The following is a 15,918-nucleotide window of genomic DNA, read 5'->3' as shown; positions in this document are numbered from 1 at the left end:
TTGGAAGAGTGGTGGAGATCACAGTAGCTTAACAAGATGGTTTTAATGCCCCTTGGAAGAGTGGTGGAGGTCACAGTAGCTTAACAAGATGGTTTTAATGCCCCTTGGAAGAGACGTTGAGTTCAGAATAGCTTAACAAGATGGTTTTAATGCCCCTTGGAAGAGTGGTGCAGGTCGCAGTAGCTTAACAAGACAGTTTTAATGCCCCTTAGAAGAGACGTGGAGTTCAGAGTAGCTTAACAAGATGGTTTTAATGCCCCTTGGAAGAGTGGTGGAGGTCGCAGTAGCTTAACAAGACGGTTTTATGCCTCTTGGAAGAGATGTGGAGTTCAGCGTGGCTTAACAAGACTGTTTTAATGACCCTTGGAAGAGTGGTGGAGGTCACAGTAGCTTAACAAGATGGTTTTAATGCCCCTTGGAAGAGTGGTGGAGGTCACAGTAGCTTAACAAGATGGTTTTAATGCCCCTTGGAAGAGACGTTGAGTTCAGAATAGCTTAACAAGATGGTTTTAATGCCCCTTGGAAGAGTGGTGGAGGTCACAGTAGCTTAAAAAGACGGTTTTAATGCCCCTTAGAAGAGACGTGGAGTTCAGAGTAGCTTAACAAGACGGTTTTAATGCCCCTTGGAAGAGTGGTGGAGATCGCAATAGCTTAACAAGACGGTTTTCATGCCCTTTGGAAGAGTGGTGGAGATCGCAGTAACTTAACAAGACGGTTTTAATGTCCCTTGGAAGAGATATGGAGGTCAGACTGGTTTAAAAATACCGTTTTAATTCACCATGGAAGAGTAGTGGAGGTCACAGTAGCTTAACAAGACGGTTTTAATGCGAATTGGAAGAGTGGTGAAGGTCACAGTAGCTTAACAAGACGGTTTTAATGCCCCTTGGAAGAGACGTGGAGGTCAGAGTAGCTTAACAAGATGGTTTTACTGCCCCTTGGAAGAGTGGTAGAGGTCAGAGTAGCTTAACAAAACGGTTTTAATGCCCCTTGGGAGAGTCGTGAAGGTCACAGTAGCTGAACAAGACGGTTTTAATGCCCCTTGGAAGAGATGTGGAGTTCATAGTAGCTTAAGAAGACGATTTTAATGCCCCATGGAAGAGACGTGGAGTTCAGAGTAGCTTAACAACACGGTTTTAATGAACCTTGGAAACGTGGTGAAGGTCGCAGTAGCTTAACAAGACAGTTTTAATGCCCCCTGGAAGAGACATGGAGGTCAGAGTGGTTTAACAAGACAATTTTAATGCCCCTTGGAAGAGTGGTGGAGATCACAGTAGCTTAACAAGATGGTTTTAATGCCCCCTTGGTAGAGACGTGGAGTTCAGAGTAGCTTAACAAAACGGTTTTAATGCCCCTTGGAAGAGTGCTGGAGGTCAAAGTAGCTTAACAAGACGTTTTTAATGCCCCTTGCAAGAGACGTGGAGTTCAGAGTAGCTTAACAAGATGGTTTTAATGCCCCTTGGAAGAGTGGTCGAGGTCACAGTAGCTTAACAAGATCGTTTTATGCCTCTTGGAAGAGATGTGGAGTTCAGCGTGGTTTAACAAGACGGTTTTAATGCCCTTGGAAGAGTGGTGGAGGTCACAGTAGCTTAACAAGATGGTTATGATGCCCCTTGGAAGAGTCGTGAAGGTCACAGTAGCTTAACAAGACGGTTTTAATGCCCCTTGGAAGAGACGTTGAGTTCTGAATAGCTTAACAAGACGGTTTTAATGCCCCTTGGAAGAGTGGTGGAGTAAACAGTAGCCTAACAAGACAGTTTTATTGCCCCTTGGAAGAGAGGTGGAGGTCGCAGTAGCTTAACAAGACGGTTTTAATGCCCTTTGGAAGAGACGTGGAGTTCAGAGTATCTTAACAAGATGGTTTTAATGCCCCTTGGAAGAGTTGTGCAGGTTGCAGTAGCTAAACAAGATGGTTTTAATGCCCCTTGGAAGAGACGTGGAGTTCAGGGTAGCTTAACAAGATGGTTTTAATGCCCCATGGAAGAGTGGTGGAGGTCCCAGTAGCTTAACAAGACGGTTTTAATGCCCCTTGGAAGAGACGTGGAGTTCAGAGTATCTTAACAAGATGGTTTTAATGCCCCTTGGAAGAGTTGTGCAGGTTGCAGTAGCTAAACAACATGGTTTTAATGCCCCTTGGAAGAGACGTGGAGTTCAGGGTAGCTTAACAAGATGGTTTTAATGCCCCATGGAAGAGTGGTGCAGGTCGCAGTACCTTAACAAGACAGTTTTAATGCCCCTTTGAAGAGACGTGGAGTTCAGAGTAGCTTAATAAGACAGTTTTAATGCCCCTTGGAAGAGTGGTGGAGATCGCAGTAGCTTAACAAGACGGTTTTAATGCCCCTTGGAAGAAATATGGAGGTCAGACTGGTTTAAAAATACGGTTTTAATTCACCATGGAAGAGTAGTGGAGACCACAGTAGCTTAACAAGACGGTTTTAATGCCACTTGGAAGAGTGGTGGAGGTCACAGTAGCTTAACAAGATGGTTTTAATGCCCCTTGGAAGAGACGTGGAGGTCAGAGTTGCTTAACAAGACGGTTTTACTGCCCTTTGGAAGAGTGGTGGAGGTCGCAATAGCTTAACAAGACGGTTTTAATGCCCCTTGGAAGAGATGTGGAGGTCAGACTGATTTAACAAGACGGTTTTAATTCACTTTGGAAAAGTAGTGGATGTCACAGTAACTTAAGAAGACGGTTTTAATGTCCCTTGGAAGAGTGCTGGAGGTCGCAGTAGCTTAACAAGACGGTGTTAGTGCCCCTTGGAAGAGATGTGGAGGTCAGACTGATTTAACAAGACGGTTTTAATTCACCTTGGAAAAGTAGTGGATGTCACGGTAGCTTAAGAATACTGTTATAATGTCCCTTGGAAGAGTGCTGGAGGTCGCAGTAGCTTAACAAGACGGTTTTAATGCCCCTTAGAAGAGTGCTGGAGGTCGCAGTAGCTTAACAAGATGTTTTTAATGCCCCGTGGAAGAGACGTGGAGTTCAGAGTAGCTTAACAAAACGGTTTTAATGCCCCTTGGAAGAGTCGTGGAGGTCAGAGTAGCTTAACAAGACGGTTTTAATGCCCCTTGGAAGAGACGTGGAGTTCAGAGTAGCTTAACAACATGGTTTTAATGCCCCTTGTAAGAGTGGTGCAGGTCGCAGTAGCTTAACAAGACAGTTTTAATGCCCCTTAGAAGAGACGTGGAGTTCAGAGTAGCTTAACAAGACTGTTTTAATGCCCCTTGGAAGAGTGATGGAGATCGCAGTAGCTTAACAAGACGGTTTAAATGCCCCTTGGAAGAGATATGGAGGTCAGACTGGTTTAAAAATACTGTTTTAATTCATCATGGAAGAGTAGTGGAGGTCACAGTAGCTTAACAAGACGGTTTTAATGCCACTTGGAAGAGTGGTGGAGGCCACAGAAGCTTAACAAGATGGTTTTATTGCCCCTTGGAAGAGACTTGGAGTTCAGAGTGGCTTAACAAGGTGGTTTTAATGCCCCTTGGAAGAGTGGTGGAGGTCAGAGTAGCTTAACAAAGCGGTTTTAATGCCCCTTGGAAGAGACGTGATGTTCAAAGTAGCTTATCAAGATGGTTTCAATGCCCCCTGGAAGAGACCTGGAGGTCAGAGTGGTTTAACAAGACGGTTTTAATGCCCCTTGGAAGAGTGGTGGAGGTCACAGTAGCTTAACAAGATGGTTTTAATGCCCCCTTGGTAGAGATGTGGAGTTCAGAGTAGCTTAACAAAACGGTTTTTATGCCCCTTGGAAGAGTGCTGGAGGTCAAAGTAGCTTAACAAGACGTTTTTAATGCCCCTTGGAAGAGACGTGGAGTTCAGAATAGCTTAACAACCCGGTTTTAATGCCCCTTGCAAGAGTCGTGGAGGTCACAGTAGCTTAACAAGACAGTTTGAAGGCCCCTTGGAAGAGTGGTGGAGGTCGCAGTAGCTTATCAAGATGGCTTTATACCCCTTGGAAGAGACGTGGAGTTCAGAGTGGTCTAACAAGACAGTTTTAATGCCCCTTGGAAGAGTGGTGGAGGTCACAGTAGCTTAACAATACGGTTTTAATGCCCCTTGGAAGAGTGGTGGAGGTCACAGTAGCTTAACAAGATGGTTTTAATGCCCCCTGGAAGAGACGTGGAATTCAGAGTAGTTTAACTAGACTGTTTTTATGCCCCTTGGAAGGTTGGTGGAGGTTGCAGTAGCTTAACAAGACGGTTTTAATTCCCCTTGGAAGAGATGTGGAGATCAGACTGGTTTAACAAGACGGTTTTAATTCACCTTGGAAGAGTAGTGGAGGTCACAGTATCTTAACAAGACGGTTTTAATGCCCCTTGGCAGAGTGGTGGAGGTCACTGTAGCTTAACAAGATGGTTTTAATGCCCCTTGGAAGAGACGTGGAGTTCAGAGTAGCTTAACAAGATGGTTTTAATGCCCCTTGGAAGAGTGGTGGAGGTCACTGTAGCTTAACAAAACGGTTTTAATGCCCCTTCGAAGAGACGTGGAGGTCACAGTAGCTTAACAAGACGGTTGTAATGCCCCTTGGAAGAGATGTGGAGTTCAAAGTAGCTTAACAAGACCGTTTTAATGCCCTATGGAAGAGACGTGGAGTCCAGAGTAGCTTAACAAGTCTTTTTAATGCCCCTTGGAAGAGTGGTGTAGGTCGCAGTATCTTAACAAGACGGTTTTAATGCCCCTTGGAACAGATGTGGAGGTCAGAGTGGTTTAACAAGATGGTTTTAATACCCCTTGGTAGAGAGGTGGAGGTCACAGTAGCTTAACAAGACGGTTTAATGCCCCCTTGGAAGAGACGTGGAGTTCAGAGTAGCTTAGCAAGATAGTTTTAATGCCCCATGGAAGAGTGCTGGACGTCGAAGTAGCTTAACAAGACATTTTTAATGCCCCTTGGAAGAGACGTGGAGTACAGAGTAGCTTAACAAGACGGTTTTAATGCTCCTTGGAAGAGTGGTGGAGGTCACAGTAGCTTAAAAAGACGGTTTTAATGCCCCTTGGAAGAGTGGTGGAGGTCACAGTAGCTTAACAAGACGTTCAATGCCCCTTGGAAGAGACGTGGAGTTCAGAGTAGCTTAACAAGATGGTTTTAATGCCCCTTGGAAAAGTGGTGCAGGTCGCAGTAGCTTAACAAGACGGTTTTAATGCCCCTTGGAAGAGTGGTGGAGATCACAGTAGCTTAACAAGACGGTTTTAATGCCCCTTGGAAGAGACGTGGAGTTCAGAGTACCTTAACAAGACGGTTTTAATGCCCCTTGGAAGAATGGTGGAGGTCACAGTATCTTAACAAGACGCTTTAATGCCCCTTGGAAGAAACGTGGAGGTCACAGTAGCTTAACAAGACAGTTTTAATGCCCCTTTAAAGAGACGTGGAGTTCAGAGTAGCTTAACAAGACGGTTTTAATTCCCCTTTGGAGTGGTGGAGGTCGCAGTAGCTTAACAAGACGGTTTTAATGCCCCTTGGAAGAGTGGTGGAGGTCACAGTAGCTTAACAAGACGGTTTTAATGCCACTTGGAAAAGTCGTGTAGGTCTCAGTAGCTTAACAAGACGGTTTTAATGCCCCTTTGGAAGAGACGTGGAGTTCAGAGTAGCTTAACAAGACGGTTTTAATGCTCCTTGGAAGAGTGGTGGAGGTCACAGTAGCTTAATAAGTCGGTTTTAATGCCCATTGGAAGAATGCTGGAGGTTGCAGTAGCTTAAAAAGACGTTTTTAATGCCCCTTAGAAGAGACGTGGAGTTCAGAGTAGCTTAACAAGACGGTTTTAATGCCCCTTGGAAGAGTGGTGAAGATCGCAGCAGCATAACAATACTGTTTTAATGCCCCTTGGAAGAGATATGGAGGTCAGACTGGTTTAAAAATACGGTTTTAATTCACCATGGAAGAGTAGTGGAGGTCACAGTAGCTTAACAAGACGGTTTTAATGCCACTTGGAAGAGTGGTGGACGTCACAGTAGCTTAACAAGACGGTTTTATTGCCCCTTGGAAGAGACGTGGAGTTCAGAGTAGCTTAACAAGATGGTTTTAATGCCCCTTGGAAGAGTGGTAGAGGTCAGAGTAGCTTAACAAAACGGTTTTAATGTCCCTTGGAAGAGTCGTGAAGGTCACAGTAGCTTAACAAGACATTTTTAATGCCCCTTGGAAGAGACGTGGAGTACAGAGTAGCTTAACAAGACGGTTTTAATGCTCCTTGGAAGAGTGGTGGAGGACACAGTAGCTTAAGAAGACTGTTTTAATGCCCCTTGGAAGAGTGGTGGAGGTCACAGTAGCTTAACAAGACGTTCAATGCCCCTTGGAAGAGACGTGGAGTTCAGAGTAGCTTAACGAGATGGTTTTAATGCCCCTTGGAAAAGTGGTGCAGTTCGCAGTAGCTTAACAAGACGGTTTTAATGCCCTTTGGAAGAGACGTGGAGGTAAGAGTAGCTTAACAAGACGGTTTTAATGCCCCTTGGAAGAGTGGTGGAAGTCGCAGTAGCTTAACAAGATGGTTTTAATGCCCCTTGGAAGAGATGTGGAGGTCAGACTGGTTTAACAAGACGGTTTTAATTCACCTTGGAAAAGTAGTGGATGTCACAGTAGCTTAACAAGATGGTTTTAATGCCCCTTGGAAGAGTGGTACAGGTTGCAGTAGCTTAACAAGATGGTTTTAATGCCCCTTGGAAGAGACGTGGAGTTCAGAGTAGTTTAACAAGATGGTTTTAATGCCCCTTGGAAGAGTGGTACAGGTTGCAGTAGCTTAACAAGATGGTTTTAATGCCCTTTGGAAGAGACGTGGAGTTCAGACTGGTTTAACAAGACGGTTTTAATTCACCTAGGAAAAGTAGTGGATGTCACAGTAGCTTAAGAAGACGGTTTTAATGCCCCTTGGAAGAGTGGTGGAGGTCGCAGTAGCTTAACAAGATGGTTTTAATGCCCCTTGGAAGAGTGCTGGAGGTCGCAGTAGCTTAACAAGACGTTTTTAATGCCCCGTGGAAGAGACGTGGAGTTCAGAGTAGCTTAACAAGACAGTTTTAATGCCCCTTGGAAGAGTGGTGAAGGTCAGAGTAACTTAACAAGACAGTCTTAATGCCCCTTGGAAGAGACGTGGAGGTCACCGTAGCTTAACAAGATGGTTTTAATGCCCCTTGGAAGAGTGCTGGAGGTCGCAGTAGCTTAACAAGACGTTTTTAATGCCCCTTGGAAGAGACGTGGAGTTCAGAGTAGCTTAACAAGACGATTTTAATGCCCTTGCAAAATTGGTTGAGGTCACAGTAGCTTAACAAGACGGTTTTAATGCCCCTTGAAAGAGTGGTGGAGATCACAGTAGCTTAACAAGACGTTCAATGGTCCTTGGAAGAGACGCGGAGGTCAGAGTGGTTTAACAAGATGGTTTTAATGCCCCTTGGAAGAGACGTGGAGGTCACAGTACCTTAACAAGACGGTTTTAATGCCCCTTGGCACAGTGGTGGAGGTCACAGTAGCTTAACAAGACGGTTTTAATGCCCCTTGGAAGAGACGTGGAGTTCAGTGTAGCTTAACAAGACGGTTTTAATGCCCCTTGGAAGAGTGGTGGAGGTCACAGTAGCTTAACAAAACGGTTTTAATGCCCCTTGGAAGAGTGGTGGAGGTCACAGTAGCTTAACAAGACATTCAATGCCCCTTGGAAGAGACGTGGAGTTCAGAGTAGCTTAACAATATGGTTTTAATGCCCCTTGGAAAATTGGTGCAGTTCGCAGTAGCTTAACAAGACGGTTTTAATGCCCTTTGGAAGAGACGTGGAGGTAAGAGTAGCTTAACAAGACGGTTTTAATGCCCCTTGGAAGAGTGGTGGAGGTCGCAGTAGCTTAACAAGATGGTTTTAATGCCCCTTGGAAGAGATGTGGAGGTCAGACTGGTTTAACAAGACGGTTTTATTTCACCTTAGAAAAGTAGTGGATGTCACAGTAGCTTAAGAATACGGTTTTAATGCCCCTTGAAAGAGTGCTGGAGGTCGCAGTAGCTTAACAAGATGGTTTTAATGCCCCTTGGAAGAGTGCTGGAGGTTGCAGTAGCTTAACAAGACGTTTTTAATGCCCCGTGGAAGAGACGTGGAGTTTAGAGTAGCTTATCAAGACGGATTTAATGCCCCTTGGAAGAGTGGTGGAGGTCAGAGTAGCTTAACAAGACGGTTTTAATGCCCCTTGGAAGAGACGTGGAGGTCGCAGTAGCTTAACAAGACGTTTTTAATGCCCCGTGGAAGAGACGTGGAGTTCAGAGTAGCTTAACAAGACGGTTTTAATGCCCCTTGGAAGAGTGGTGGAGGTCAGAGTAGCTTAACAAGACAGTTTTAATGCCCCTTGGAAGAGACGTGGAGGTCACAGTAGCTTAACAAGACAGTTTTAATGCCCCTTGGAAGAGTGCTGGAGGTCGCAGTAGCTTAACAAGACGTTTTTAATGCCCCTTGGAAGAGACGTGGAGTTCAGAGTAGCTTAACAAGACAATTTTAATGCCCTTGCAAAATTGGTGGAGGTCACAGTAGCTCAACAAGACGGTTTTAATGCCCCTTGGAAGAGTGGTGGAGGTCACAGTAGCTTAACAAGACGTTCAATGCCCCTTGGAAGAGACGTGGAGTTCAGAGTAGCTTAACGAGATGGTTTTAATGCCCCTTGGAAAAGTGGTGCAGTTCGCAGTAGCTTAACAAGACGGTTTTAATGCCCTTTGGAAGAGACGTGGAGGTAAGAGTAGCTTAACAAGACGGTTTTAATGCCCCTTGGAAGAGTGGTGGAAGTCGCAGTAGCTTAACAAGATGGTTTTAATGCCACTTGGAAGAGATGTGGAGGTCAGACTGGTTTAACAAGACGGTTTTAATTCACCTTGGAAAAGTAGTGGATGTCACAGTAGCTTAACAAGATGGTTTTAATGCCCCTTGGAAGAGTGGTACAGGTTGCAGTAGCTTAACAAGATGGTTTTAATGCCCCTTGGAAGAGACGTGGAGTTCAGAGTAGTTTAACAAGATGGTTTTAATGCCGCTTGGAAGATTGGTACAGGTTGCAGTAGCTTAACAAGATGGTTTTAATGCCCTTTGGAAGAGACGTGGAGTTCAGACTGGTTTAACAAGACGGTTTTAATTCACCTAGGAAAAGTAGTGGATGTCACAGTAGCTTAAGAAGACGGTTTTAATGCCCCTTGGAAGAGTGCTGGAGGTCGCAGTAGCTTAACAAGATGGTTTTAATGCCCCTTGGAAGAGTGCTGGAGGTCGCAGTAGCTTAACAAGATGTTTTTAATGCCCCGTGGAAGAGACGTGGAGTTCAGAGTAGCTTAACAAGACAGTTTTAATGCCCCTTGGAAGAGTGGTGGAGGTCAGAGTAACTTAACAAGACAGTCTTAATGCCCCTTGGAAGAGACGTGGAGGTCACCGTAGCTTAACAAGATGGTTTTAATGCCCCTTGGAAGAGTGCTGGAGGTCGCAGTAGCTTAACAAGACGTTTTTAATGCCCCTTGGAAGAGACGTGGAGTTCAGAGTAGCTTAACAAGACGATTTTAATGCCCTTGCAAAATTGGTTGAGGTCACAGTAGCTTAACAAGACGGTTTTAATGCCCCTTGAAAGAGTGGTGGAGATCACAGTAGCTTAACAAGACGTTCAATGGTCCTTGGAAGAGACGCGGAGGTCAGAGTGGTTTAACAAGATGGTTTTAATGCCCCTTGGAAGAGACGTGGAGGTCACAGTACCTTAACAAGACGGTTTTAATGCCCCTTGGCACAGTGGTGGAGGTCACAGTAGCTTAACAAGACGGTTTTATTGCCCCTTGGAAGAGACGTGGAGTTCAGAGTAGCTTAACAAGACGGTTTTAATGCCCCTTGGAAGAGTGGTGGAGGTCACAGTAGCTTAACAAAACGGTTTTAATGCCCCTTGGAAGAGTGGTGGAGGTCACAGTAGCTTAACAAGACATTCAATGCCCCTTGGAAGAGACGTGGAGTTCAGAGTAGCTTAACAAGATGGTTTTAATGCCCCTTGGAAAATTGGTGCAGTTCGCAGTAGCTTAACAAGACGGTTTTAATGCCCTTTGGAAGAGACGTGGAGGTAAGAGTAGCTTAACAAGACGGTTTTAGTGCCCCTTGGAAGAGTGGTGGAGGTCGCAGTAGCTTAACAAGATGGTTTTAATGCCCCTTGGAAGAGATGTGGAGGTCAGAATGGTTTAACAAGACGGTTTTATTTCACCTTAGAAAAGTAGTGGATGTCACAGTAGCTTAAGAAGACGGTTTTAATGCCCCTTGGAAGAGTGCTGGAGGTCGCAGTAGCTTAACAAGATGGTTTTAATGCCCCTTGGAAGAGTGCTGGAGGTCGCAGTAGCTTAACAAGACGTTTTTAATGCCCCTTGGAAGAGACGTGGAGTTTAGAGTAGCTTATCAAGACGGTTTTAATGCCCCTTGGAAGAGTGGTGGAGGTCAGAGTAGCTTAACAAGACGGTTTTAATGCCCCTTGGAAGAGACGTGGAGGTCGCAGTAGCTTAACAAGACGTTTTTAATGCCCCGTGGAAGAGACGTGGAGTTCAGAGTAGCTTTACAAGACGGTTTTAATGCCCCTTGGAAGAGTGGTGGAGGTCATAGTAGCTTAACAAGACAGTTTTAATGCCCCTTGGAAGAGAGGTGGAGGTCACAGTAGCTTAACAAGACAGTTTTAATGCCCCTTGGAAGAGTGCTGGAGGTCGCAGTAGCTTAACAAGACGTTTTTAATGCCCCTTGGAAGAGACGTGGAGTTCAGAGTAGCTTAACAAGACAATTTTAATGCCCTTGCAAAATTGGTGGAGGTCACAGTAGCTCAACAAGACGGTTTTAATGCCCCTTGAAAGAGTGGTGGAGATCACAGTAGCTTAACAAGACGTTCAATGGGCCTTGGAAGAGACGCGGAGGTCAGAGTGGTTTAACAAGATGGTTTTAATGCCCCTTGGAAGAGACGTGGAGGTCACAGTACCTTAACAAGACGGTTTTAATGCCCCTTGGCACAGTGGTGGAGGTCACAGTAGCTTAACAAGACGGTTTTAATGCCCCTTGGAAGAGATGTGGAGATCAGACTGGTTTAACAAGACGGTTTTAATTCACCTTGGAAGAGTAGTGGAGGTCACAGTAGCTTAACAAGACGGTTTTAATGCCCCTTGGCTGAGTGGTGGAGGTCACAGTAGCTTAACAAGACAGTTTTAATGCCTCTTGGAAGAAACGTGGAGTACAGAGTAGCTTAACAAGACGGTTTTAATGCCCCTTGCAAGAGTGGTGGAGGTCACTGTAGCTTAACAAAACGGTTTTAATGCCCCTTGGAAGAGATGTGGAGTTCAGAGTAGCTTAACAAGACGATTTTAATGCCCCTTGGAACAGACGTGGAGTTCAGAGTAGCTTAACAGGACGGTTTTAATGCCCTTTGGAAAAGTGGTGGAGGTTGCAGTAGCTTGACAAGATGGTTTTAATGCCGCCTGGAAGAGACATGGAGGTCAGAGTGGTTAAACAAGACGGTTTTAATGACCCCTTGGAAGAGTGGTGGAGGTCACAATAGTTTAACAAGATGGTTTTAATACCCCCTTGGTAGAGATGTGGAGTTCAGAGTAGCTTAACAAAATGGTTTTAATGCCCCTTGGAAGAGTGCTGGAGGTCAAAGTAGCTTAACAAGAAGTTTTTAATGCCCCTTGGAAGAGACGTGGAGTACAGAGTAGCTTAACAAGATGGTTTTAATGCCCCTTTGAAGAGTGGTGGAGGTCACTGTAGCTTAACAAAACGGTTTTAATGCCCCTTGGAAGAGACGTGGTTGTTACAGAAGCTTAACAAGACAGTTTTAATGCCCCTTGGAAGAGATGTGGAGTTCAGAGTAGCTTAACAAGACGGTTTTAATGCCCTATGGAAGAGACGTGGAGTCCAGAGTAGCTTAACAAGACTTTTGTAATGCCCCTTGGAAGAGTGGTGGAGGTTGCAGTAGCGTAACAAGACAGTTTTAATGCCCCTTGGAACAGACGTGGAGGTCAGAGTGGTTTAACAAGACGGTTTTAATGCCCCTTGGTAGAGTGGTGGAGGTCACAGTAGCTTAACAAGACGGTTTTAATGCCCCCTTGGAAGAGACGTGGAGTTCAGAGTAGCTTAACAGGACGGTTTTAATGCCCCATGGAAGAGTGCTGGACGTCGAAGTAGCTTAACAAGACATTTTTAATGCCCCTTGAAAGAGACGTGGAGTACAGAGTAGCTTAACAAGACGGTTTTAATGTTTCTTGGAAGAGTGGTGGAGGACACAGTAACTTAAGAAGACGGTTTTAATGCCCCTTGGAAGAGTGGTGGAGGTCACAGTAGCTTAACAAGACGTTCAATGCCCCTTGGAAGAGACGTGGAGTTCAGAGTAGCTTAACGAGATGGTTTTAATGCCCCTTGGAAAAGTGGTGCAGTTCGCAGTAGCTTAACAAGACGGTTTTAATGCCCTTTGGAAGAGACGTGGAGGTAAGAGTAGCTTAACAAGACGGTTTTAATGCCCCTTGGAAGAGTGGTGGAAGTCGCAGTAGCTTAACAAGATGGTTTTAATGCCACTTGGAAGAGATGTGGAGGTCAGACTGGTTTAACAAGACGGTTTTAATTCACCTTGGAAAAGTAGTGGATGTCACAGTAGCTTAACAAGATGGTTTTAATGCCCCTTGGAAGAGTGGTACAGGTTGCAGTAGCTTAACAAGATGGTTTTAATGCCCCTTGGAAGAGACGTGGAGTTCAGAGTAGTTTAACAAGATGGTTTTAATGCCGCTTGGAAGATTGGTACAGGTTGCAGTAGCTTAACAAGATGGTTTTAATGCCCTTTGGAAGAGACGTGGAGTTCAGACTGGTTTAACAAGACGGTTTTAATTCACCTAGGAAAAGTAGTGGATGTCACAGTAGCTTAAGAAGACGGTTTTAATGCCCCTTGGAAGAGTGCTGGAGGTCGCAGTAGCTTAACAAGATGGTTTTAATGCCCCTTGGAAGAGTGCTGGAGGTCGCAGTAGCTTAACAAGATGTTTTTAATGCCCCGTGGAAGAGACGTGGAGTTCAGAGTAGCTTAACAAGACAGTTTTAATGCCCCTTGGAAGAGTGGTGGAGGTCAGAGTAACTTAACAAGACAGTCTTAATGCCCCTTGGAAGAGACGTGGAGGTCACCGTAGCTTAACAAGATGGTTTTAATGCCCCTTGGAAGAGTGCTGGAGGTCGCAGTAGCTTAACAAGACGTTTTTAATGCCCCTTGGAAGAGACGTGGAGTTCAGAGTAGCTTAACAAGACGATTTTAATGCCCTTGCAAAATTGGTTGAGGTCACAGTAGCTTAACAAGACGGTTTTAATGCCCCTTGAAAGAGTGGTGGAGATCACAGTAGCTTAACAAGACGTTCAATGGTCCTTGGAAGAGACGCGGAGGTCAGAGTGGTTTAACAAGATGGTTTTAATGCCCCTTGGAAGAGACGTGGAGGTCACAGTACCTTAACAAGACGGTTTTAATGCCCCTTGGCACAGTGGTGGAGGTAACAGTAGCTTAACAAGACGGTTTTATTGCCCCTTGGAAGAGACGTGGAGTTCAGAGTAGCTTAACAAGACGGTTTTAATGCCCCTTGGAAGAGTGGTGGAGGTCACAGTAGCTTAACAAAACGGTTTTAATGCCCCTTGGAAGAGTGGTGGAGGTCACAGTAGCTTAACAAGACATTCAATGCCCCTTGGAAGAGACGTGGAGTTCAGAGTAGCTTAACAAGATGGTTTTAATGCCCCTTGGAAAATTGGTGCAGTTCGCAGTAGCTTAACAAGACGGTTTTAATGCCCTTTGGAAGAGACGTGGAGGTAAGAGTAGCTTAACAAGACTTTTTTAATGCCCCTTGGAAGAGTGGTGGAGGTCGCAGCAGCTTAACAAGATGGTTTTAATGCCCCTTGGAAGAGATGTGGAGGTCAGAATGGTTTAACAAGACGGTTTTATTTCACCTTAGAAAAGTAGTGGATGTCACAGTAGCTTAAGAAGACGGTTTTAATGCCCCTTGGAAGAGTGCTGGAGGTCGCAGTAGCTTAACAAGATGGTTTTAATGCCCCTTGGAAGAGTGCTGGAGGTCGCAGTAGCTTAACAAGACGTTTTTAATGCCCCTTGGAAGAGACGTGGAGTTTAGAGTAGCTTATCAAGACGGTTTTAATGCCCCTTGGAAGAGTGGTGGAGGTCAGAGTAGCTTAACAAGACGGTTTTAATGCCCCTTGGAAGAGACGTGGAGGTCGCAGTAGCTTAACAAGACGTTTTTAATGCCCCGTGGAAGAGACGTGGAGTTCAGAGTAGCTTTACAAGACGGTTTTAATGCCCCTTGGAAGAGTGGTGGAGGTCATAGTAGCTTAACAAGACAGTTTTAATGCCCCTTGGAAGAGAGGTGGAGGTCACAGTAGCTTAACAAGACAGTTTTAATGCCCCTTGGAAGAGTGCTGGAGGTCGCAGTAGCTTAACAAGACGTTTTTAATGCCCCTTGGAAGAGACGTGGAGTTCAGAGTAGCTTAACAAGACAATTTTAATGCCCTTGCAAAATTGGTGGAGGTCACAGTAGCTCAACAAGACGGTTTTAATGCCCCTTGAAAGAGTGGTGGAGATCACAGTAGCTTAACAAGACGTTCAATGGGCCTTGGAAGAGACGCGGAGGTCAGAGTGGTTTAACAAGATGGTTTTAATGCCCCTTGGAAGAGACGTGGAGGTCACAGTACCTTAACAAGACGGTTTTAATGCCCCTTGGCACAGTGGTGGAGGTCACAGTAGCTTAACAAGACGGTTTTAATGCCCCTTGGAAGAGATGTGGAGATCAGACTGGTTTAACAAGACGGTTTTAATTCACCTTGGAAGAGTAGTGGAGGTCACAGTAGCTTAACAAGACGGTTTTAATGCCCCTTGGCTGAGTGGTGGAGGTCACAGTAGCTTAACAAGACAGTTTTAATGCCTCTTGGAAGAAACGTGGAGTACAGAGTAGCTTAACAAGACGGTTTTAATGCCCCTTGCAAGAGTGGTGGAGGTCACTGTAGCTTAACAAAACGGTTTTAATGCCCCTTGGAAGAGATGTGGAGTTCAGAGTAGCTTAACAAGACGATTTTAATGCCCCTTGGAAGAGACGTGGAGTTCAGAGTAGCTTAACAGGACGGTTTTAATGCCCTTTGGAAAAGTGGTGGAGGTTGCAGTAGCTTGACAAGATGGTTTTAATGCCGCCTGGAAGAGACATGGAGGTCAGAGTGGTTAAACAAGACGGTTTTAATGACCCCTTGGAAGAGTGGTGGAGGTCACAATAGTTTAACAAGATGGTTTTAATACCCCCTTGGTAGAGATGTGGAGTTCAGAGTAGCTTAACAAAACGGTTTTAATGCCCCTTGGAAGAGTGCTGGAGGTCAAAGTAGCTTAACAAGAAGTTTTTAATGCCCCTTGGAAGAGACGTGGAGTTCAGAGTAGCTTAACAACACGGTTTTAATGCCCCTTGCAAGAGGGGTGGAGGTCACAGTAGCTTAACAAGACAGTTTGAAGGCCCCTTGGAAGAGTGGTGGAGGTCGCAGTAGCTTAACAAGACGGCTTTATGCCCCTTGAAAGAGACGTGGAGTTCAGAGTGGTTTAACAAGACAGTTTTAATGCCCCTTGGAAGAGTGGTAGAGGTCACAGTAGCTTAACAAGATGGTTTTAATGCCCCTTGATAGATTGGTGGAGGTCACAGTAGCTTAACAAGACGGTTTTAATGCCCCTTGGAAGAGACGTTGAGTTCAGAATAGCTTAACAAGACGGTTTTAATGCCCCTTGGAAGAGTGGTGGAGGTCACAGTAGCCTAACAAGACAGTTTTAATGCCCCTTGGAAGAGAGATGGAGGTCGCAGTAGCTTAACAAGATGGTTTTAATGCCCCTTGGAAGAGTGGTACAGGTTGCAGTAGCTTAACAAGATGGTTTTAATGCCCCTTGGAAGAGACGTGGAGTTCAGAGTAGTGTAACAAGA

Source organism: Phyllobates terribilis, unplaced genomic scaffold (assembly GCF_046119375.1).
Source record: "Phyllobates terribilis strain yellow unplaced genomic scaffold, ASM4611937v1 Scaffold_5__5_contigs__length_657084704, whole genome shotgun sequence".
NCBI classification, from domain to species: domain Eukaryota; kingdom Metazoa; phylum Chordata; class Amphibia; order Anura; family Dendrobatidae; genus Phyllobates; species Phyllobates terribilis.
The sequence above is the reverse complement of the archived record's forward strand: the minus strand, read 5'-3'. Positions refer to the sequence as shown.